This window comes from Callorhinus ursinus, unplaced genomic scaffold (genome assembly GCF_003265705.2).
Source record: "Callorhinus ursinus isolate GAN/ISIS: 27379988/994484 unplaced genomic scaffold, GSC_fseal_2.0 scaffold80, whole genome shotgun sequence".
Lineage (NCBI taxonomy): Eukaryota > Metazoa > Chordata > Mammalia > Carnivora > Otariidae > Callorhinus > Callorhinus ursinus.
In genome coordinates, this window is record NW_027397142.1 from 3,183,616 (window position 1) to 3,208,355 (window position 24,740).

General features: G+C 52.5%; 1 protein-coding gene and 1 long non-coding RNA gene across 6 annotated transcripts in view; one reads left to right on the plus strand and one right to left on the minus strand.

The window, feature by feature from the left end:
- Positions 1-24,740, plus strand: part of DPP6 (dipeptidyl peptidase like 6) — a 949,209-nt gene that overhangs the window by 822,721 nt on the left and 101,748 nt on the right. The gene's annotated exons all lie outside the window — the stretch shown is intronic.
- On the minus strand, positions 6,256-7,507 carry LOC141371597 (uncharacterized). The gene is made up of 3 exons (XR_012376677.1): positions 7,369-7,507; positions 6,716-6,931; positions 6,256-6,396 (listed from the first exon to the last, which is right to left on the minus strand). It is a non-coding gene; the product is annotated as an uncharacterized lncRNA (long non-coding RNA).

The window sequence follows — 24,740 nt, forward strand, 5'->3', positions numbered from 1 at the left end:
CATTGAAAGGAAATTTTTCTTCAAGGCATTTATATAAAATTGTGTTGGGGTGATAACAGAGCCCCAAATATTTTAAATCAATCACAGCTGATGCGGCAGCTTCATCCACTTAGTGGTGTTCCCTGGAAGGTTATAGATGCTGATGCTTGGATTTCTCAAGTTGGGGGACCGAGAGCCCTGGGAATCTTGGTTCCTGTGTGAATAATGGGTGAACTTTGAAGATTGTCTTTTTCTAATCTGTGACTTAACTGTTTCACTTCCAGACACCACTTCTAAAAAAAAAAAAAAATTGGAAAAAATATTGGGGTGGGGAACACCCTGGAAGTGTTTGCAGAGGGCCTAACATGCTTGGAATTGTGAGCTCCGAGGAGACACGAGGCTGGGTCAGTGGGGAGAGACGTTGCCGTTCATGGACTCGGAATATCGAATGCAATATCGATTTGCTTTGTTTCCCAAAAGGGGTCTTAACACATCGGACCTTTCAGAATGCTGACATCAGGCTGACGGCGAGACGAGGTGGGGACATGGGGGCTGCTGGGAGCCTGAGCTCCTTGAGCAGAGGTGTGCACCCACCCTGTGGGAAAATCTGTCCGGTTAACCGAAGTGACCCACCCGTTGGCTGGAAACAGCTCCGCGTACCTCCGATTTGCTGAGTCCTCAGATCATGGTAGCCACCGACTGATTTTGATGAGCAAAATGCAATCTTTGTTTTATTATTCTGGGCAAATGTCATGCAGTGACACAGAATTTTGACCTCAGTATAAGATTTAAAACTTCTTCATACTGTCCTACAACTGTGTCAAGATTTACTGAGGTTGGCCACCCAGAAGTGAAAATGAAGATATTCCTGGGGTGTTTTGAGAACTCCAATCCTGGGTCCTGTTAAGAATTCACACTTTGATGCAGGTTTATATTATTGTTTATAGTGTTTCCATCTTGCGCATCACCAGCAGCCACACAGGGTAATGCTGGTACAGCACAGGGTTGGTGGGGTGTGGTTTCCTAATGAGACTCGAAGTCGTCCAGTGTTTCAGCCCAGCTGTGAGACATCCACACCTCTACTATCTCAACAATCATCTGCGTGCTCCAAGACAAATACTGTTATTCACGGACATGCCCTTATCATGAAATGGCCTATACCCCAGGGAAAGTGGGAGGTGTCGGGGTTGCTTGAGAACCAGGTCTTCCCCCACATAGAGAAGCCCTTATTCCCTCAACTCTTCTGAGACGCTGGTGGGTGCGAGAGAGGGGTGGTGGACTTGGGGCACAGCCTGGAGCCATCGGGCCGGGATGATGGACAGAGCCGAAAAAGTGGCCTGAAGGGTATTTATTTAACTTGTGGTTTGGTATGGATGTAATCCCAGGGCTGAATTTTAACCTGAACTAGTCCACAGCTTAAAGGTACTTGGAAGATGAGGCCAGATCCGAGGACCCTGCGTGGCCAGGCAGCCTTGCCCCAGGGAAGTCAGCAGGAATAATGCTTAGTAAAGCCCTCAGCTAGCTTCCCTTCTGTGCATTCCTCTAGCTTGGTTTTAGGATCCATCTAGTCAGGCGGTGCCTGAGCTATAGTGCCCAGATTTCGGGAAAAGTCCATGCAGACCACGACACCTTCTGCCTTGCCTCTGCCTGGTGCCCACGCCTGGTGCCCTCTGTTGCCCCTGTCCTTCCGTTTCCTGTAGCCCCGCTGCTCCCACTCCTCCCCGGGGTCACGGCCCTCGTGGCACTCTGCCCTCTGTCCACGTACCTGGGACCCCCAGATCCCTGTCCGCCGTGCCCTGGGCTGACTGTGCCCCGCCGAGGGCTGGTGTGGAGGAGGTGCGGATGTGGCCAGGCTGGCCAGCAAGGCCCCTTTCCCACAGCTGCTGTGGACAGAGGTATGTTAGCACATCCCGAGTTCGAGCCCAGAATGCTCTAGAAACACTGTTCTCACTGTGGTCAGGCATGCTGTGAAATCAGGTAGGGTTTTGCTATGCTGGCTCATTCTGTGCTGCTCACTTACATCGAAGCCTGGTCACGCGGTCCTTACATACCAGGTTCAACCTTGCGTCCAGAGGCTGTGACACCAGGACAAGTCTCAGGCCTGTTTTGCAATTCTTGACGTTGTTTCCTAGAACAGCTTGTCTGGGGTCAGCACTGATGACCTGGCAGCTTTTTATCCCAGTGAGGTGCTCTGAGAGACATCAACAAAGGGTCCGGCGGGGCCCCAGGTGGATAAATCAGTTACCTCACGATTCGTGATTTTGCTGTGATTCCATGCCTTACGGTTCTGAGTATTCAAAAGATGTTGACGGGGAAAGGCTTCTGTGGGAAGAGACGTCATCATGGGCGAAGGCATTTGTGAAGACCCGTGGGATGACTTAGTGTGCACTTTGCACAGGGAGGGCTCTTCCCTGTTCATCCCCATCACACCAGACTTTCTCCATTGCGTGAGATCCAAACAAAGCTCTCAAGTCCTATTTACCGTGGAACACGCGTATTGACGTCAGTTTAAAATCATGGTTTATTAAGTACTTGGATGCTGTGCCTGCTCTATTGCACGTCGATGTTCGGTGTGTCCAGCGCCCAGTCGGCTCAGGTCGCAAGCAGACCAAGCCACGTGGGACCTTGGTTCTAGGATCACGGTGACAGTTCGTCTTGTGGGGCACAGCCCCAGCCTTGGACTGTGTGAGGGAGCTGGGGGATATATCAGACATCATTGTACTGGTGAGAAGGTGCTTCCAGCGTCTCTGAAGCTATTTTTTAAACTTCCTGACATACATTTAGATAATGATTTTTTGCACAGGGTATGGAGACACTGTGGCGTGGAGACTCTTGATGGGCTTCTTTCATATTAACCATGTCTGAGGTACCTGGTTAGGGCATTTCAGTCGCTCGAAAACTGCCCTGGTGTTGATTTGAAGTGAATTTTTGTACACATCGTACATCATTCCGACTGGACTGATGGTTTTAAAATAAGTTATGTGGCCAGTTGTTCGATGGACTTGGAATCATGTGCAAGCCTTATATGTTATTATTCAAACCACAGATTCCTAGTTCTTTGGACTTAGTGTTGGTTACTTCTCTGATTGACAGGATGGGAAATCTTTGGCCAGACCAAGAAATCTTCACCAGTGCACGGCCAGAAGCTTGTGACTGGCTTGACGGAGCTGTCCCGTGAGGGTGACATAGCTGTGGTTGAACACAAGCTTCACCACTTAGAAGCTCCGTGAATTTGGATGAGTGTTTCACTCTTTGTGTCTCTGTTTTCTTGTCTGCAAAGCAAGGGTAACAGCAATCCGTGCTCCCTAAGGTCATAAAGGAAATTAAATAAGCTAATGCAGGTCTTAGCACAGCTCCTGGCACGGGGGAGCACCGCTGTTAAACCTACTGTCACTTTACCTTGTAATTTCCCCAACCTGGAAACCCAGCAGATGTCAACTCTACTTTCTCCTCTAGCACTGCCAGGAGTCAGGAGCATGAATGTGTAGTTAATTCTTCCCTGGCATCAGTTTTGAAAACTATTAAACTCTATCCACTCATAAATTATTGTCTGTGATATCTTTATAGAGGAAGTGCATTTTTTGAGTTCCACATCAACCTGGAAGGGATATGTGTACAGATATGAACATCTCTTCCGCAACCTTCCCTCTACTTTGAGGTTCCCCGGGCTGGATTGCCATCCCTCGCTCCATACTGACACCTGCCACAAAGATAGCTGTTTTCTTTATGAGCACCAAAGTCTTGTGACTCGGTGTAAAAAAAAAAAAAAAAAAAATCACGTTTCATGAGTGCTTATAGAAATTAAATACTTCAAAAATTATATTCCACTTCATCTGTGACTTCTAAGGGAGGATATGACATGGAAATTATGATGAAAATACCTAAAATGTAAGCAGCATCTGGAAAAGCCACAGACCTAGGAGGCACCGTGGGGCAGAGCATTGGCTAAACCCAACGGCAGTCATTCTGAGCCATAAGCCAAATGCGCTCAGTATTTAATGTAACTAAAATGAGCATTTTTCCTGCCCAGCTCCATAAAGTATTAATGATTCTGACTTGGAGAGCATCTAAATGTCCACCTGTAGAGAGACACAGAGAAAACTACAACTGCTCACCGCTCATTCAGCCCGGACATCGATACAACAAGGTTCCTTCTCTCTAGACCACCCTCATCCATGGAGGGAATGCCTTCAGGTTTCCAGACTCTGGACAGTGGTCCATGGCAAGGGATGAAGGTGTCAGGCACCCGGGGAGACTAAGATGGCCAGTCTAGATGTGACTGGCTGTCAAGGGCCTGTGGGCCCACTGGGCTGGTCCAAGTGCATCTGCGCCCACCGTGGCCTCCTGTGCCCCTCAGATCCCGTTGGACCATCCGCCAGCTTATCTCCCACACGCGTCATTCTTATCTGTCCTTGTGGGGCTGCCTCAGCTCCAGACTTAGACCCGGGCATTCTAGAAACTGCCCTGAGGATGTCAACATCCCACAGAAGTCAGCTGGTCTCCCTCGCTTCACTGTCAGGATTTCCATGTCCACGAACGTCCCTCAGCAACAGCCTGGTTATTGAAAAACAACAGGAACTGCGAACCTCATTTCAATGACGTTTCACTGTTTATCCCCGAAGATGAAGGAGGTGGGGGTGCCACCGGGGATGCTGGCGACCCTCTGACTAGGAACGGAAGGCTGTGGGATTACAGCTGCCCAGACCCAGACCACCCCTTTGTTAATGCAAGTCGGGGTTACCCGCCGAGGCAGTAGGACCAGGAACGTCCGCCTGTCACTCAGTTATTCTTGCATATGCCTTGCCTCACGAAGAAACGCATCAAATCCTCTATATGGAGCCCTATGAAGAAAGCACTACCCTAGCCTGTGTCACAGCCGTGGAAACTTTGTCTTAACCACGTTCAGTGACTCCTCTGTGGCCACACTGCCAGTAAGTGGTTCCAAACCCAGCCCCCTGACCCCCTGCCTCTCGTGGCACTTTCTATGTTTCATTTTTTGCACGTGCACATCGGTTGGAATCGCTGCTCGGGTTCTGAGAAGACCATCACCTTGGTGTAGCTGCTCTAATGCAGTTGACTCCCTGCAAGGCGTTTCTCGAGCACAGACTTCCAGCCCCAGAGGCCTGAGTTTGAGTCCCTGCTCTGCCCCTCAGCCACCAGACGCCTTGAGTAAGACATGGATCTTTGTCCCTCGTCTGAACACTAAGAGCTCAGATACCTTCCCGTGAATGCCTGTTGAATGAGTATATGCATGAAAGCACGGGCTTGTGTGGTCGCACCACACAAAACAGCTAGCACTAGTACGTGTTCTCTCACACGAGCGCACGCGAAGGGAAACATCCCATAAAGCTAAACCCCCTGCCGCCTGCCTGCCTACTGCCCGTGGCTGTTGATGTCTCAGACATTCGTGCGCCCAGACCAGGCAGTGTCTGCCACGGAAAGAGCAGAAGGTCAGACCCGCACACCTCAAAGCACGGCGTCTCCGGAGCCCACAGCAGAGCCCAGGTGAACCCACGCCAGGCAGCCGCGTTCGGGATTTGTCCCGAGAGATGGGGACTTCCTCGCCCATAACCTCCCTCTTCTGGTCCCCTCGTTCCCTGTACAGATGTTTGCTACCCTCCTCATCACCATGGTGACCGGCTGTCCAACACAGGGCCTATATCTGTACCCTGGAGCACACAAGCCAGTAGTTGCAATCTAAACTATGCCGTGGACAGTTCGGCGCTGGGACTGGGGAGTTATCCGAGTCGATCTTGGGGTATTCTTCTGATTTTCTGGCCGGAGTCAAGGTGAGGGAGCAGTACGTGCTGAAGAAGGACCAGTACTCTGCTTCTGGCATCTCTGGATGGAGGCCCGTGGCATCTGGGATAGCAGCCAGGGACCCTGCGAGGTGAACACAGCTTCAGTGTGAGGAAACAAGAGAAATCTGATCCAGAGTCTGCCTTGCAGTCAGCGCTAAGGCGGAGCTCGTGACTAATGCTTGGCAGCGCGGCATTCCCCGCCCCAAACTCAAGTCCCATCAGATGAGGCAGGAAGGCGCCAGGATAGGCTAGGTCTCTGTGGATAACAGAACACAAAAACAAAACAAACCAAACACCACCTCCGTAACTCAAAACAATACAGAGACTCTCTCACCATGATCACACATGCCCCCGAGATCAGGGTGTGAGTGGGGTGGGGGCCCTGCTCCCCATGGTCACCACGGTCCCACGCTGCTGGGACTGCCCTCCTCCCAGGCCTGGAAATGACACCAGTGGGCACTTCTGTTCACAGTTTATTGTCCATAACTTGCCAGCAGGGCCCAGGAAGTACCACGCCAGCCACTGTGCAGAGTGGGGGGAGAACCAGACAAGGTGAAGAAACAGCATTAAAGATTCCACCTCTGGGCTGCGCTCTAGCAAACAGCAGACCTCAAATCTGGAGACCAGAGCAGAAGAGGAATTAACTGCAGGGATGTTGAGATCTCTTAGAATCAATGAGAAGGTTAGAGGATCAGATTCAAAAACCAGCCAGAGAACAACAGTAGCCAAGGGGATCCTGCAGGGCCATTCGAGGTGGTTAGAATGAATGCTGGGAGGTGGGGGACGTGGAAGGAGGGCAAGACAGGACGTGGTGTCGGTGAATTACTAAAACATAGAAAAGCCATGTTCCTCACATCGGACCACTCATATGCCACTAAAGCAGGATATTCCCAGAAATAACTAGGGTCTGTGACTTGTTACCGTTGTAAACTCACCATATTGCATACTGAATGGCTGATAGCTGATGGAAATGGTCAGAATCGCCGTCTTGTGTAATCGCTTCCACGGGGAGGTTGATGAATGTCACATGCCACCTTGCAGTCAGCTCTGTTCCTGCTCGCGTCTCAGTGGAGTCCATGAATCAGTGCACATGCTTCCCAATGAGCAGCTCTTGACAGCAAACCTCAGGTCCTCAGAGTCAGAAGCTAAGTCTGTGTTTGAAAAGCCAGCAAAGGCTTTGTTAGTATCTTAGAAAGATGACTGGAGATTTTAATTCAACATGAAGAAATGATCTGCTTGGACTTGTGAAATCAGAAATAAGAGAAGTCTAAGGGGAAAACGTTCTCTCAAAATATGGGAAGAATTCCCACTGGTCTTGAGAAGTTTTGCTGACAACTAATTACCTGATCCTGAGAGATTTTGATAAATAATATATGATGTCCGGTGGTTATATTTTTTAAGCTTTTTAATTATGCATCAGTTGTGAGATTAAGACAAACCCATCTCCATCTTTTTGTTACAGAGGCTTAATGAAATTTGAGTGTTTGTGGCTAAAATCCTTGATGTCCTCAGGAGCTCCCATTCCTTTTAGTGTTTCTGTGTTCTTATATTACAGGGACAGGAAGACCAGTCTCCGTGCCATGTGTACCTGAAACAGTTTCATTTGAGACTCAGACACCCCATCCCAGCCTTTGCGTTTAGTCATCAAATCTGTTTCCTAACCTATTTGGGCCTTAGTTTCTTTTCCCTGTTCTGAAAACACTGCTAGAATGAACTAGATAACTCCAAACTTCCTCCCATCACTAACATTTCCATATTTAAATATCAGTGCTGTAAACACATAAGATGACATGAACTCTGTGTTCAAGCCAGATGACTTCACAATGAAATATTTACCTGCCCTCACATGTACTTAGTGGATGTGCCGGAGCAAAGGTCCCCAGTCATAAGCAGTGGGGACAGAGCCCAGGGGGTGTCTCCATCTCCTTCTGTCTCCCCCTCTCCCATACACAGGGCACTGGTGCATTAGGAAAAACTTTTCAGGTGATTCTGTTACCCCTTCTCTCTACCCTCTGGTGAAACTATCTGCTCTAAAGGAATGAGCCTGATTTTCTTTCTTTTACCCCTGTTTTCCTTTCTTTGTATAAAATTTGCCTTATTAGTATAACTTTTCTCTTTGCTAAGAGCTGCCCTTGGCAAGGTGCAGGTGGGTGAAATGGCCGCTCAGCTTCTCCACGTCGGGGCAACCTGAACTTGGACGCACAGAGAAGACTTAGGTCTTGTCACTGATCCTATGACCAGTGAACAGAAGCAGCAGACTGGAGGAGTCAGGTTTCAGGTCAATTCACATTCTTGCTTAGCTCCCCAACCCTGGAAGAGGCTGTCCTGGAAAGGTCAAGCAGAGGGAGGTTGCCGCCGTTGTGTTGCATTGTCCTAAAGTGCTTCTTGCATTGGGCAGAGGTCAGACATGCCGGCCTGGTGTCTCAAACGGCACAAGCTTGTGACTCTGAGCCCCAAGCACACCCAGAGCCCGGGGACCCAGAAGTCTTCAGGGAAGCAGAGCGTCTGCTCCCTCTCTGCTCAAGCTAATGAACCAGAGTACATTCCATGCAGGGCCAAGAATTGTCCACTCAATGGAAGGTGGACACCTGAGCCCGGCAACTCCTGGATGCTGGCTCTACCCAAAGAAGATGTGACCTTTCAGCTCCTGATGAAAAAAATCCATCCAGCATGTTGTTCTTTTTATAGGAATAAGGGCATCTGGCACTTACTTTATCAAAAGAAAACCCCAGCCATGTGTGGACACTAAGCGTGTGAAGTGTTGGGATTTTAAATAGATGTCCCTGGGAAGGCGCCCAGCCAGGCGGCTGCCACGTCACTTCTTGGAGGAAGCAGGCTCTGCCTGGCCCCCAGGACAAGACTGCCGGACTACTGAAGGTTCGGGATCAACTCTTTCTCTGCTCCACACCATCCTTTTTTTAATTCTTTTATGTGTTCAGCTCAGACTGTCTCCATCACACTCTGGTCCCCCTTTCTCCCCATCACAGGGTTTCCGTTAAAGGTCAGCTCGCCCCCAGCTCCAGGTGGTCGCCCCTCCGATCCTGTGTCTCCAGACAGGTGGGAGGGCTGTGAGGATTTTGCATGTAACAAAGTCCATTCCCTAAGGAAGATATTCCAGGACTCAGTAACGGCCCATGTGCCCCTCACTTACTCAGGAGTTGCACGCCAAGCCTCTGCTCTGGGCCTGGCATTGGTTAGTCACTAGGAGAACACGGTGCCCAGCAGAGCGTGGGCCTTTATGGAGTGGAAGGAAAGGAGGAGATGAGGGGGGTACGCGATTCAGACCTCCCCTCATGGGATGGACACACGGCAGCTGCTTGGGAAGCTCGGACTCTCCTGTGAAACAGTGCTCCCTCACATCACCAGGTGCGAGTTTGTGCACTGATCCTGCACCAGATCCCCCAGGGTCCTCGAGGCAAACAAGGATGCTCGATGATCTGGACCTGCCCGCAAGAAGTTTATATAATGCAAGATGGTATTTAATCAAGTCCTGATTATGTGGCACAAGTCTTCAACACAATTTAGACACTTTGGGCAGAATGATATATTCTGATTTAAGACTACAAAACATGAAAATCAGAAAACCAAGCAGCTATTGAATGTATTAATTCAAGAGTGCTTTAAACTTTTTCCCAAATGTCCTTCCATCAAGATATTACCAGTACGTGGTCTCCAGTCTCTTTTTCGGTTCCTCTCCTTCACTAGATCCTGCTAGATGTGACCCAGCATAAGCTTGTCCTGCTGGGGAGACTGACAAAGTCGCTAGGGCAGAAGCTGATGATTAGGACGTTTGTGCCTGTCTCCCTACACGGTCACCTCCCTGAGGAGGGTACACAGAAGACAGGCGGGGCGTGTCCCGGGCTTCCCCATCCAGCTCTGATGGACAAAGCCTTCCCTCCCATGTGCCAGGGCATGGAGGGTGGGCGCCAGCTGAGCTGGACCCTCCAGTAGGGCTCTGTGGCTCCTCCCAGGGGTCAGCCGTTCTGCACTCCTGGCCGGTGGCTTCTCCACCCGCCTTGGCATCTAGGAGGCCCTGGCAAGGGTGTCAGGGATCCCAAGGACTCTGGAACTTAGGGATAGGAAGACAGACCTCAGTGCTTGGCATCTCCTCCCCAAAATACTCAACGCGCCAGAAATTCTCCTTTATCCCGAAGACAAATTCAGGTGTCCGTGGACCCTTCAGGGAACATAATGTACCACACTTTGAAGACCATGTGCATTAAAATCAACTGAAGCCAGACATGAGAGAGAAAGCATCACGGGGGCTTATGGCTGAGATCCGCGGAAGCGGAGGCGGTGGTTTTCCTGACGGCCGCACTCAGGCCAGTGGCTCTCCTAGTTCGGCTCTGCCGTGTCATCTCCAGCACGTGCCGGTGCAGGCTCTCTCTGTGGGCCAGGGTTTTACAGAATTACTTTCATTTCATTATAGCGTTTAACCGAGTCTGGAAAAATCATCATTAAGGGAAAGTAAAGCTGAAAGGGGAATTGAAAACCACATACAAGAAAGGAAATAACCTTTGCAGTGTAATGGGCCTTCCTTGACTCTGGCTCACACGGTGCAGGAATGGAAAAGGGACGGATGCTTTCCGCCCTGAGACCTCCCAAAGCAGGCTGGTATCCACACAGAGGACATGAGCCATAGAGGAGGTGGGAGTGTGTGTACGTGTGTGCTTCCGTGTGCGCGCGCGTACTTGTGTGTGCGGGTGTGTACGTGTGTGTGAGACAGAAAGGTGGATTCCAAGTAAGCTGCTTAATTAAATACCTACTTTAACAAAAGTGTGAGGACTTTGAGTATACTTGTGCCGAATGTCACTGTGTCCTTCTGGTGTTGCTGGGTCCTTAAGGCCCTGCCCTTCCTGTACAGAGTAAGGGACCCCTCCCTATCAGAATGCGGCGTGACCCACACTTGCAGCAGCTCATCTGGCTCATCCACACATGTGGGGCCGAGGGCACCATCCAAGGCCGTGGGCGGCCCACCCACAAAATTTCTTGAAGATTTCCTACTTAGAAGACCCCAGCTGCAGAGAGAAGCATTTGTGTCCTTCCCCCGCTCCAGTATGAACAGAAAGAGAACGGGAGAAGCCACAGATTAGCAGCCGGTGATGTAATGAAAACCTGTTCGACCCATCCCGCCATGGAACAGAACATCAAACTGGGGACTTCATGCCTTCCTCCCTGGAGACGTGGGAGGGACGCTGCCCTCTGGTGGCGGGCTGGGCATACCGGGCGCGGGGTCCAGGTGCAGGTGCTCTGGGTGTGGATGTGCCAGGCTTGGCGGATCGCTCCGATGATAATGAGATGCTCGCAGTGTGCAATATGCAAATCACACAGCACTGATTAGCCAGGGGGGCTGTGAGCCTTGCAAGGTAAAAGCTCCATTTGCCTCCTGGCTTGACGTTCACCGATTTCTTTTTTAACCCCCCATTTAATTCTGCTCCCGGCACCTTGGATAAAATATTTAGTGGCAGAGAAAAGGCAGCAGATGCGAGCAGGAATAAATAAGATTTTCTGTATTTAGAATGAGGCCATTTATTTTTGAATACAGATCTATCAGGCATGTTATTTATGTCTTTTGCAATTTTCCAGGACCCAGATTCCTCGGGGCGCTTTGGTTTTCTCCAATATACATAGTAGTGGGGGTGTAGGGAGCAGGCCCTTATTAACAGTCAGAACCCATGAGCCACTTTGTTTAGGAATGACCAGAGCCCCGTCTCACTGCATTGCATTTTCATCTGCATCTTGCCTCATTCAAAGATGACCGTCTGCAATACTGATGTTGCTCGGGCGGATGGGTTCTCCAGACGCTGACGCCTGAGCTCCCAGCCTGTGAGCAGCCCGGCAGAGGAAACCGGCTGTAGCCTCGCTCTCTGCTGGTCCGCCCAGCAGTGTGGTGGGCCCAGAAGAGAGACTAAGCCGGGCTGTGCCCCTGTCCTGGGATTCTGGGTCAGTGACCCAGTTTCCACTCTGCCAGCCCTCAAAACTAGCTTTCAGCAAGCTGTCAACATCCTCGGGCCTCAACCTCCTCCCCTGTGAAATGGGGTAACAGACGCAGTGGTCCCAGTGGACGGGTCCTAGCCTCTGGTGTGCTGTGAGCGTCCAGTCGAGAGTAGGACAGACTTTGTACCAGGCTGAGGGCACCTGCCCGGCCCATCCCCCTGGATCCTGGGGAAGCTCAGAGGACTCAGGGCACCTCAGCACCAAACTGGGGTGTCAGCTGGCTGTGGTTACTGTTATCCTCAAGGAGAGAAGAAGAAACCAAGTGGGAGGAGGATGAGCTCGGGGCACCTGTGAGTGAGGGACTGTGCGAGAATCCAGAGAACATTCTACACATCAGCGTCGTGGGAACATCCAGGAGGACGTGGCTTCGCTGGTCTCTCTTCAGAGGAAGGCACCTCCCCCCTGAGCTCCAACGGCACAACTTAGACAGCTCACCAGGAGGCATCCTGCTTTGTCGGACCAGAATCCTGCCGGAAGCCCGAAGCCCCCAGTCCTTCAACTGGGGCGATAAGGCCGCCCTCCCCATGAAAGGGAGAAAGCGGAGCTCCCGCGTTCGAAGTGAGGACGGGGCCCATGTGACCAGCCTGATCCTGTTGGGGGGCTTGTTAACGAAGCCCCTCCTTGTGAGATCCCCCAAGCTTGTGCTCTTCCGCTGGGAGAACCCCACCACAAGGACTAGTAAATATTTCCCAGGCATCTGGAAATTTCTACCTGCAATTATTTTATTCACACAGTGATTGTAACAGCCGGGATGGTTCCTGCGCCTTGGCTTTGGACCACACTCAGCCACAAAGCACGAGGAGAAAACAGGGCACAGCGATGGTTTGCTAGATTGTAGGCTTCTGTAAGCTGGTTAGATTTTGGCCAAGGGACAATTCACTGGGGCTGCTGCTCTTCACTATAAAAAGAAGCGAAAATTTTCTGCCGACCACTGCACAAAATCGAGCAGAAGATTCATACAGCTGATCCTTAAAACAAAACTAAAATGTACTCTTTATCTTGGAAACAAACTCCCTAGGAGGATGAGAAACAAATCATCAGAGCTCTTCTCTGACTCCGGTGTGAGCTCCCGGTGGCCGGAATGGCGTGTCCCGCCCGCTTATCCTGGGGGCTGCGGGAGCTCGCACCTGCCACTGCGTTCGCAGCCGGTAAGTCCATGATCACCGTACAGGGTTACCTCGGAAGGGACGTGCCGCAGGAGGAAGGGGACAGGAAGTCCCGGCCGTGCCCACCGAACACGGAGACACCACGAGCTCCCTCAGAGGCCTGGCCCCTCGGCACCGTCTCCCAGGCCCGCGCTGTGCTGGGGGCAGAAGCCCATCCCACCGTACTCTGCGCCGTCCCACTCCGTCTGCGTTCGCCTCCCAGCGCCATCTGCCTGGCGGTGTAGATGTCTTGCTCCACGAATTGGACCCGAAATCACAGGCTCTTAGAATGTGGCAAACTCCCAACTGTACAGAAGTGGGAGCTGAGCGTCCCGTGAGGTTGGCGTCCTGGTCAGAGCAAGGGCTTGGAGTCTGGCAGCCTCGACTGTGTCTCCCACTTAGCGGCTGTGTGAGCCCCAGCACGTCGGTCCCCGTGCCCAGCTGCGGCGTCCCCATCGGCGCCACGGGTGATGATCGTGCTAACAGGTGTGGCGCCATGCGGCACCGGTCCTGTCTTCGGCACTCGGCAGACTGCAGGTATGAGTGCGCGTGTTGTCGCTGTCAGCGCCGTAGGTTAGTAAAACCTGGAACAATTTCTCTTCTCTGTCACCGAGTGAGTGGCCACGGTCCTCGTAGGAGCCAGCCTTCATCTCTGCTTGTTAGTACCGGCCTGCAGAACAGGGATTTGGAGACAGGGCGTCATGATCGGTCGACACTCCAGTCATGTCTGTGTAACGTACGGGAAGATGTATCATGGAAAGCAAAGCACCTCACACACCACGGGTAGCATCGAGGCTAAAGTGTAGCAGCTGCCTTACCGAGTGTCGTGGCACCAACGTGGGTCCGTTTGTCGTCTAAGTTATGGATTTATTACAGTAATGAGAATGGATGGAGGGAGGGTAGGGGCCCTAAGCGGACAGTGGTGTCTGGTTTGCTTGGGTACTGGGTCTTGGATGAAGAGGAAGAGCGGGCGCTTCCTCAAGGAGGGAGCAGCCCACCTGCTGCTGGGGGGCGGGGTGGAGCCACAGAAAGGGGCAGTGGGGGATCCGGGTCGGCCCGGCGTGGGGAGGCAGGTTAAACAGAACCTGCTCTTCCCGTCTTGACAGTGTTCCCGCCTGTCCCGGCCCACACCATGCTCCTTGAGATTAAGAGGACCGCGGAGCTCACATCCCCAACATTCTCAACACTGCAATGTCATGGGAATGTCTTCATAAAAGCTCTCACTGGAGCCATGACCCTGTGGCACATCGTGCAGTGGGCCGTGCATGAGGGGGAAAGGGGCAGCACTATGACCTTGAGGATTTGCAAGGACCTTTCTGCACTTGGTCTCCCTCCAGCTTCTCACAACTTTGCTCTTTCCATTTTGTGGGTGAGGGATGTGAGGGCTTGAAGGCCTTGTTTAGGGCCGTGGGTCGGTGCCTGGTGGGAATGTACCCATTTCTGTGACTTGCTGCGGGGGTGGGGGTTAATAAGAGCAGGTTTGCTGTGCATGCATTAATTCCGGATGGCCCATAGTTTTCAAACTTCAGGCCTTGCCCCAGTCGTGCAACTCCGTGAGGTAGGATGGTGTTGCAGAGGACAGATGCTTTAATGAAAAGGGGTGATACAGTGTAGGATAGAAAGTAGGAGAGAAATGGTAAGAACGGGAATATTTCTGGGCTTGGGTGTGTGTGCACGTAATGGTGGGTGATGGCCCAACACAGTGGTGGCTGTCGTCACAGACCATTACAGAGGATGACACCACCCGCGTGTAGGATGGCAAAGGGAAGCCCGTCGGTAGGGGAACAGCCTTTGGGGAGGGGCTCCATGGGGTTCCATGTTCCCGCCACAGGGCGTTTCTCCAAGGATGGGTGGTGGAGCCACAGCCCACAGAGGCGTGGACACAGGGTCAGGTTTCTTTCAGCCGGGACCCCCTCTTGGGCCCAGCCAGCTCCCAGAGCTGCCTGCTCCTGAGCCCCTCGCTTCTCTGTGACGGCCAGACCCAACAGCGCTGTGGTTCTGATGAGCAGGACATGCAGAAGGCAGGAGAGGGCGGGAAGGCAAATGTGCCGCTCTCGGGGTGATGCTGGCTGTGGGGGGCAGGACCATACACAGGGCAGGGCTGCCGAGTGGCAGGGGTGTGTTTCTGGCACCTTCTGATCCTTCCTCGAGCTCTGAAATGCACTGGTATACACCGGCACGCAAAGGTGCGCCCAGGTGGGGGCCCCACTGAATCAGCGACTTCCGGGAAGCCGGCAGGTGTTTCTCACTTGCGGTTACCTCTCCCGGGTCGAATCGATGGAGTCATGCCCCTCAGGCATTCGGCAGCCAGCACCGCAGTGGCTTTAAAGGAAGGGGTGGGATGGACTCCGAGCATGGTCCCTGCCTCTCGTTCCTTCTTTCCCCCTGGAAAGGGCTGTCCGGCTGAGGCCTGTGGTCAGGTGCCCATCTGGACCGGGTGACCTCACGTCCTTGGCCGACTGCACAGCGCAGAGCTGCGGTGACCGTCCGGCCAGTTCAGGGACACGGGTGGGCTGTGAGGACGGCTCGGCCCCGGGCTCCCGGGTGTGCCTGGTACTCCACCCTCCACTTCTCCTCCTCCATCTGCAGCCTAGAAGCAGCACGGCAGCGCCCCTTCTCTGTCAGATTCCTCCTGAGCTCTTTCCCCGTGGTCAGGATGTGTCTGCCTAAGTCGGAAGGCAGACTCTTGTTCTTTGAACAATAGAACCAAGAGTAATTAATAACTTGATGTTGTTGGGTATGGAAACTGTTCTGAGTGCTGTTTGTAATTTACAGTTAAGTAGCCTTCCTCTTTTAGAAAAGCAGAAGCTTGAGACCTAATTCCCTGTCTCATACATGTTGTTTCTGATATCCATTATTTTTAAAATATGTTTCCACTGATATTAAGAAATAATTATGCAGAATATCTGAAACTGATTAAGGGGACTGTGCTCCGTTAGGATTTTCTTTGAAAATATGCTTAATAATGAGCTTTTCTGCAGTGTATTGTAAGAGGAAATATTATTCTCATGACACAACTTTAAAGCGAAAGCCAATGTATAATAGGAATGTTACATATCATTTTAAGGCTGTAATTTTGCTTTGCGGTGAAAAACTCTAACTTTCCGAAGAGGACAAAATAAAGTCAGTACTTTGAAAAGAAACCTTTATAAATACAAACTGTGGTAAATCTCGGTTGGTGGCTAAGTCGCTAGCCAATTAAAATTCCAATTTCAGAATCTCAATCAGTTTTAACTTTCTTGTGAATATTAACAGGATGATCAGCTTTGGCAAAACACCAGGAAGAAAGCTGTAACTGTCCAAGGAAATTAAAAATCATTACAGGGCTGGTAATATATTTTACCTGAGACACTAAACCAATCACTGTATAGATTATTAAATTAATATCAAACTCAGTTAGCATATTATGGCAGCACACTCTCTTTTTTTGAAATTGAACGGATTTCAGGAGCTGAATTTAAAACAGTGTTTGGCCAGTGCCAGGGCGCAAGCGGCAGGCTGTCTCAGCGCTATTCTGTAAGAGCATGGGATCGGTGATGTGAGACCGGCTGGACACGCCTCTGGCCACGCTGATCTTCGTGTCATTTTCAGTGGATGCACGGGGTCTGGGACCCCAGGGGCCCGGGGGCGTGGCGGCCGGCGGTAAGACAGCGCAGCGGGCGCGGAAGGACACCGCAGGCAGACGTGGGTGCCTTCAGCATTCTCCACGGATCCACTCTCTCACCTACTAGCTCTGTGGTTGGAGCAAATGATTTAAACTTTTCCCCTTGAATGTCCTCAAGGGAGAAAGGCTAGTAATGGTAGGTACCCGAGGTGTCTGTCTCGAGGATTAGGGGAGCACCTGCTGAAACAGGCCCGTGCGCATTTGCCTGTGCGGTTTGGCAGGAAGGAGAGAAGAATCGTTGTGGCCCAGACCTGCAGTCAGGGGTCACGGCCACATGTTTTCTGCGCCAGGGACAGCCAGTTGCGGCAGCCTTCATCGGCTTGCCTTCTACCTTGAATCAGCCCTGCCTTCCCAAAGTTGATCCTCACCACCTTGTTTTTATTGTAACAGTTGGGAGGACTTGGGGGGAGATGAGTTTGCTGGGATTGTTTTGTTACAGAAGAAACTTCGTTTGTGCAGATGCTTTACAAAGTGTGCACTGAAAATCCCGACGACCTTCTTGGCCCTGACTTTCCAGCGTGTCCCCCGCAGTTTGTCCTAGCGAGGCCGGGATAACCCGCTGGGACCCCGTAGGGAAGCGTGGCCATTTGCTCTTTGGCCCTCAAATCACCAAGACCCACAAGGGTGACCCGTGATGAGTTCCCCCGACCTCGAGGCTGTTCCGTGACCAGATGCCCGAGCTCGCCAGGCACCAGGCCAGATAGCTGGGCAGCGTCTCCCGCTTGATCACTTGGTCGGTCTGGTTCTAGGCCAATCTCCTGCTCGCATTTCTTCTGCTCCCTCGGTGGGCCCTGCTATCTGTCCCATGATGATAGACGGTAGCTGGCACTACAGGGCACAGACGCCGGGTATTTACTACTGTAACTCTTACAACAGCCCGACGAGGTAGATACTGTTACCATCCCCATTTACAGACAAACTCAGGTCACACAGCTGGCGAGGGGCGGGCCCAGAATTTGGATCTCCTGAGCCCAGCTCCAGAGTTCACCCTCCTGAGCACTGCGCACCCAACCTCTCTAGGGCGGGACGCTGTTGCCCAAAGCCCTGTCTCCTCCTCAGTCCCTCTCCAGGAAGCCTTCGAGGATGGTCCTCGTCTACCGTCTCCGTCCACTTTGCGACACTTGGATTCGGCCCAGCTGCTACTCGCGAACGATTAGGGAGAACGAAGGAGAATGAGGTCGGCCCCGGTCAGCATCGTCCTTCCCTGTGACCTCTCGTCCCTCTGGGGGACGGAGGCAGCCTCTCTCCTGCGCACTGGGTGTGCAGGGGTGGGCAGAGTATCTGCAAGAGCCCCTGCCTACCGCCCCCTGCTCCAAACCTGCAAGCTCCCCCTTCTCTCTGCAACACCTCCCTTTGCTTCTTAGGGTCTTGCATGATGGTTAAATGTACACAGTCATTTTGGAATAAGAGCACCTTCTTACAGCGGCCGCCACCACGGAGGGTGTGGGAGGGCATATTGTTCAAGTGCTGTTCTTCCAGATCCTCCGTAGATTCTTGCCTCTTCTGTTGGTCAGAGCCTTCTGGCAGAAGCCAGTTGTCTTTTCTGTCCTCCAGAGCATGCGTAGAGTCGCTGGGATGGGAAATCCTGGACACACAAAATAGGAATGTTGACACCAAACAAGGGCTCATGATTCCACTCGGTAACACCAGGATGTTTAGGGCTGTGGAGTTCGCCAGAGGCCACATGTCATGTGAAGTTAGCCTCCACTCTGCTGGGAGGATGGTGTGCAGATCAGGAGTGGCCGAGCAAGGGGCGGCTGAGTGGCACCTAAGTGTGCGTCCTGAGCACGCCCCAGAGGCGGCTGAGTGGCCCCTGAGTGTGCGTCCTGAGCACGCCCCAGAGGCGGCTGAGTGGCCCCTGAGTGTGCGTCCTGAGCACGCCCCATGCTCCTCTCGGACCCCCACTCCTGCAGGCAGTGCCCATGTGGCCAGGCTCACTTTCAGGCTGTTCTAAACTCACACGGTTTTCTAGTAAATGCAGCCTTGGCAAAGCCCTGCTTATAGTTAGTGGTTACTTTTTCAAGACTCAGGAAACAGCATGGCGTTCAGTCTGGTGACCTGCCTCCTAGAATCTGCTCAAAGGAAGCTTAGTGAACATCCAAGTCAGGGCCCCCAAGCAGTCAGGGTGGGGAAACGGGCGGTGGCACTATGTCAGCAAGCCCACGAATCCGTGGTCACACTTGGTTATACGTGGAACCGAATACATTGTACATCACAGGACATTTAAATATTTGTCCAGTATGTCAGATGCTCTGGTGATGAATGGAATACAGTTTATTTTTTAAAATATATTGAGCATTTCAAACTGAATTAAAATGTGGTATCTGCCTTCTATTTCTGTAAGAAGGGACGCTCACATTCAGAAAGGGGAACTGATCCTCTCTCTTTACACTCGAGGGAAAGGGGCCTGGAGGGCAGCTCAGAGGCAGAGTCCAGCTCCCTGCTGGCAGCGCAGGCCCCTAGAAGTAGCAGGTGGAAACCAGGCCTTCTCCTGGGCGACACTATTTTTCTGTGGATTTTTCTCCCAAAGCCCCTTTTTTCTCGACTGGGACAGTGCCGATTTTGTGGGGCCTGAGCCGTGAGCTCCTGCAGCCCCGGGTAAGCCACGCAGGCCTCAGCCAGGTCTCCCAGGCTCAGCGCTCTTCTCTGCAGAAAGCACACACTCCAGCTCAGTGCTTACCTAACTTTGCATACGTTTGATTATCACTTGATTATCTCCCTGATGAGGACCCTCTTGTGTTTTAAATGCCTCCTTCACATCAGCACGGTAACGTGGCGTAAGGGAGGGGACGAGGAGACAGATTTGGTGAGGCTTTCTCTGCTAAGGAAATGAGGCATGCAGCTCAAGAGCAGGGAGACTTCTTTACAGGAGCAGCCTGTCCCTCTGGACCAGCACGAGGCGCCGACCCCAGGGCCAGGCCACAGGACCCGCACAGAGACCAGAGACTCAAAGTCTCTGCTGCCTTCCCCCACCCCGAGCCTTATGAAACCCAGCTCCTAGTGGGGTCTGCAGCCTTCCTCGCACTTGTCTGAGGCCCACTCAAGGGCTCCTTCCCTCAGAAATAAACTTGAATTCAGACAGACAGCATCGTCTGGCTCAAGGGATTGTTGAATGAGTGGCGGTCCCAGTGGGGCCAGCGACTGGGGCTGAGTGCCTGTCCTGGCTGAGGTCGTGCGGGCAGAGCTTGGTGGCAAACACACCGTGTCCAGAGAGGGGGGCCAGACTGGCGCTTTGTACTGCCGGTGACTAAGTCTAAGAACGATTTACCTAAACGTGAAGCTGTAGGAGGATTGAGTTGTGTGTAAAGTACTTACAACAGCGTCTGGCACACAAATTTCACTATATGGATATCTGTTAAACACAAGAGGATGTTCTTACGTCTGACCGGGGTGCATGGTCCCACGACAGCAAGTACCCAGCGTGTAGCGGAGACAAGCCAACCCCATCGGCCTGTTGGAGGCTGGAAGCCTCAGAGCTGGAGGGGGGGGGGGGGGGGGGGGGGCGGGGCCCAGCCCAGCACACACAGTGTCAGACCTGCGCACACGTGTGCACGCCGGGGAAGCAGGGGCACTGGCAGCCCCACCCGCTGTTCGGGCGAGGTAAATGGTACAGCACCCCTGCTGGGCAGGTCTCACTCAGAAATGCCGCCCACTGAGTTTCAGGGAAGAATTTGGCTGCCTTGGAGCCCCTAACTCAGGAGTGCACATCCTCCCGACGTGGGGCTGGCTGTCCGGCGACCGGCGTAGGCAGAGCCAGTCATAACCTTCCTGCGGCCGCCGAAACAAAATGCCACATCCTGGGTGGCTTTAAACCACAGAAATGTTTTATTTCGGTTCCATAGGCTGGAAGTCTGAAATCAAGGTGTCACGGGGCCGTTCTCCCTCCGAGACTCTGCGTAGAATCCTGCCTTGTCTCTCCCAGGTCCTGCTGGCTGGCAGCCCTTGGCGTCCCTTGGCTTGTAGACGACCCCTCAGCCTCTGCCTTTGCCTTCCCAGGACATCGTCCCCATCTGTCTCTGTGGCTCTTTTCCTCTCCTTATAAGGACAGGAGTCAGATGGGATTGGGGCCCACCCTCCTCCAGGATGACCTCATCTAAATGACATCCGCAATGACCTTGTTTCCAAATAAGGTCACATTCCCAGTTACCAGCGGTTAGGACGCAGCATATCCCTTTGTATCATACGTGAGGGGCCCACAGTTCAACCACCACACACCTGTAAGGGGAACCTGTGGTTCTCCTGTTCGATAAGGTATACCCCTACAAATAATTTGGAAGCATATGTCACGTATACTGATAAAGCCAATGCCTACAGTTCCAAAATACAACACTTATTTGATCAGATACAGTGTATTGGTCAAATTGGTCATTCTTTTCTTTTAAAGATTTATTTATTTGAGAGACAGAGAGAGGGAGCAGGGGGGAGGGCAGAGGGAGAGGAAGAGAGCTGAGCACCGAGCCCAGCGGGGGTAGGGGGAATGGGGGCGCTCGATCCCAGGACCCCGAGATCATGACCTGAGCTGAAACCAAGAGTCGGACACTTAACCGACTGCACCACCCAGGGTGCCTGAAATTGGTCATTCTTAACCAAAATGTACACCAAAGCCACTCCTGGAGCTTTTGCAGAAAAGACACCTGTGCCCTCCCCACCCCCGACCCCAACCCCAGCAAATACAGATTGTTCTGCCTGGAGTGGAGCACAGCATCTGTACTGAGAAGTGTGCACCACTCCCATGTGCTTTCCTGAGAACAGCCTAGTGACGCCAGGCTCCCACCATGGAACCGTGTGGGGTCCCCTCTCATGCTGCACCTGCCAAACACTCAGGAATACGTGAGAATTTCTCTTCTTTGCCCGATTGGCCTTTATCACCTTGAGCCCAAAGAGATTGTGTCCTTCCGGATAAGCCCTCAGCATTGTTTGTCATAAGTAAATAACATTCACTTAGTGGAGTTGGCTTCTTTAAGATACGGTGACAAGAAGTGAGGAACGTTGGCCCATATCCTCCTATGAGCTTCAGCGCATGGAAAGAGCCTTCCACCCCTTGACAGGAGGGGCAGTCGTGACTAGTTAATGGCTCCAAATGTATTTTTCTTGTTTGATTCTAAAATGGTCCCTGGACAGGACAGGCAAGGTGGAAGCAAGGTCCAGCGTCCAGTTTTGCAAGTTACTCGTACTCGCTCAGAAGGGCAAGCTTCTTGTCCTGTTGCAAGGCAAGGGCTCATGCAGTTAATTTAGCTGGTGAGATCGTTTTTTTTCCCTCTGCAGAACTCTTTCCCAAAGCTGCATTCGGTTCATGGCATTTAAGCCAACTGCCTCACTAAGCTGGAGATCCTGAAGAAAATGTTTGCAGAATAGGGACATTCATAATTAACACAAAAATGCCAACATTTCATCTGCCCGGTCCTTCTGCCTTCAGTTCCTTATACTTCATTATCTCTTTAATGAGCAACTAACACACAGAAAAATAAAAATGCCAAGGAGCAGTGTGTTAAAGGGCATTTGGGGAAAGTAGGCTGCAAGCCCCCCGCCCCCAGGCATGTGTGGCCCAGGCCGCGTTGTCCATCGTCCCGCCATCGGCTGGAGTCGAAGGGAACTAACATTTGCAACACACACGCCAGATATTTGTCATCCCTGTACTACGTCGTCTCTGAGTTACCTTCTGCCCAGCACATGCTACAGTGTGAAGTGACCCTTTTTTGCATCCAAAGTCTCTGCACGGCGCCTTGAACTTAGTGAAAGGCACTGGCATTTGTTGATGGAATGGACAGAAACAGATGACTCTCTGCCCAGAATCAGGCCAGGCCTTCACTGCATATTCATTCTCTCTCCTGAGGGCGAGTCTGGAAGCAGGATGCACAGAAGGGGTGGGGGGGGGCAGTGAGAAGCTGGTTCCGCCCCCCCCCCTGCCCCGGACACTGAGCACTGGGGGCCTGACGTAGGTGTGGTGCCATCCCTCTCGTTTCAGGGGATTGCTCTGGGCCCAAAGAGAAGAACAGAAGCATCTCTGCAGGGGTCGTGCTGGTGTTTGTTTTTATGAAAACCTTCTTCATTTATAAAGCCTTTGCGCAGCCAGCCATTTCCCTACGGGGAGAATCCAGAGCTGGCCGTGAGTTCACGTGTTGTGAAAACCGCTGATTTCGGGCGGACTCTGCCTCCTTCCCTAAGCCCCTTCAATTTCGCTCCCTCTCTGTGATTCCACTTACCTTGATTGGCTCCCTCCCCCAAGCCCTGCGGCGTGGAAGTGATTGAGCAGAATCACCCACAAATTGCATTGCAAATGGTGCCTATTTTTTTCCGTCAGACCATCTGCTGGAGTCTATTACTCACCATTCCACGGCGCCAAGCAGAGGAGTCAGGTGGCTCTGCAGTCACTTCTGAATCACCTCACTGCAAACTCACACCTGAAAGTCACTTTGCCGGCTGCCAGAGACGCTGGAAACTTACAGGCTCTGGAGAGGCAGCCTTCTTCCTTTCCTTTTGTTTTTAACCTCAGGAGACCTTTGGGCTTCTGTGGGCTCTGGATAAGCTTCTGAGCCCTTTCGCGGGCTGCCCCGAGATGGCAGGACACGGGAGGTGGGGCTGTTCGGGGCGGCGGCCGTGCCCTCCGTGGACAGAGGCTAAAACCGAGGACTCGGGGGCCTTTCACCTATTGCGCACTAAGCCCTGCGTTCAGACCGGGGTGCATGCGGGGGGCAGGGGTGCTGGGTGTTGGGCGAGGCTCAGCCATCTGGTGAGCAGCCGAGTAGCAAGCCCGCGTTGCCTTGAGTGGGGGCCTCCACCAGGGGGGCTGACGGCCTGGAGGAAGCACCTGCAAGGCAGGGAGGAGCTGTTTTCAGGGAGAATGGCGCAGGCATTGGGCCTCCTCCACCCGAGAGACCAGGCCAGTGAGCCCGGGGGAGGAACATCTGCGCCTTCAGGCAGCCCCCACACCCAAGGGTTTGCAGCCTGCCCCGCTCGCAGGCCTGGACTTGGCCGTGGGCATCTCCACAGCCCGTGGCAGCAGGGTCCCCAGGACACGGCCATGAGCCCCGGTGTCCACTCTGTGGCCGTCTGACCCCCGCCCTTGCCCTCCCCCGTGTTCCTCTTCCTCTGCGGCCGGCTGTCCTGGCTTGTCCCCACGTACAGTGTTGTCCCTTGTGTCACGTGCGCTCAGGTCATCTGTTCGGCATGATTTTGGGGCCCTCCACTGCCTCTCTGTCACCGCGGGCACATGGAGCCGGGGTATGGGACACACCTGAGAGCGACCAGTTCAGTGTGACTTGTATTACATGATCCTATAATTGTAGTGACCATTACTTTAAAAACAAATCTGGAGGGAAATCGTTGGCAATGCATATAGATCATGTAAAGACAATCCCTTGACCTAAGAGCTGGGGTCTCTGGTCCCCAGCACCCTGACTTGGTACACTTGGGGAGTGAAAGCAGACTAGAACTGTTCTTTCTGGAGCGGATAACAGATCCCACAAAACTCATCTGTAGTTAAGACTCGCGTTAGCCAAGACACTTGGCTGCGATAACACAAAATAGTGGGGGGCACCTGTGAGAATTGTCATTTGCACTTCAGCCCCGTTGAAGATGGGGCCAGTTTGCTTTTCTGCCACAGCCAGGGAAATTCATCATTCCTTTAAGGCTGAGGAGTGTGCTGACTGTGGGACACGTTCTCCTTCCGCACAGCTGTTCCCGAGGGAACGTATGTGCATGTGTAGGCGTGAGTCCCCAGGTGCCTCCTGCAAGCCGACCTGGGATTTTCTGGAGACAGTGTCCTTTCTCACTTGGTGCTACCTGGATGTGCCCTGCTACTGTGGGGACTGACTTCCTGTTGTTCTGCTCTTTAAAGCATCTTAAAATAATAACCTGCAGTGGCGCAATAATAATTCTATTCAAAAAGCATGTGTTGGGCTCAGAGTGTTCAAATGTGTGCAAAATAAAAATAAAGTTTTCCAGACCATGAGCTTCTGTTCAGGTGGACCTTGATTTATTGGGTTTCACTGGGGCTCAGTGGTCAGCACCGGGCATCTCTTGAGCCCCCAGGGAATGAAGGCATATCCAGGCACAGTGAAGACCACTCAAAAGAGGCAGAAGATCCATGTCCCCGAGGGAATGCCTGATGTGCTGGCCGCTCCCAGACGTGCCCACACAGCCCTGGGTCACACC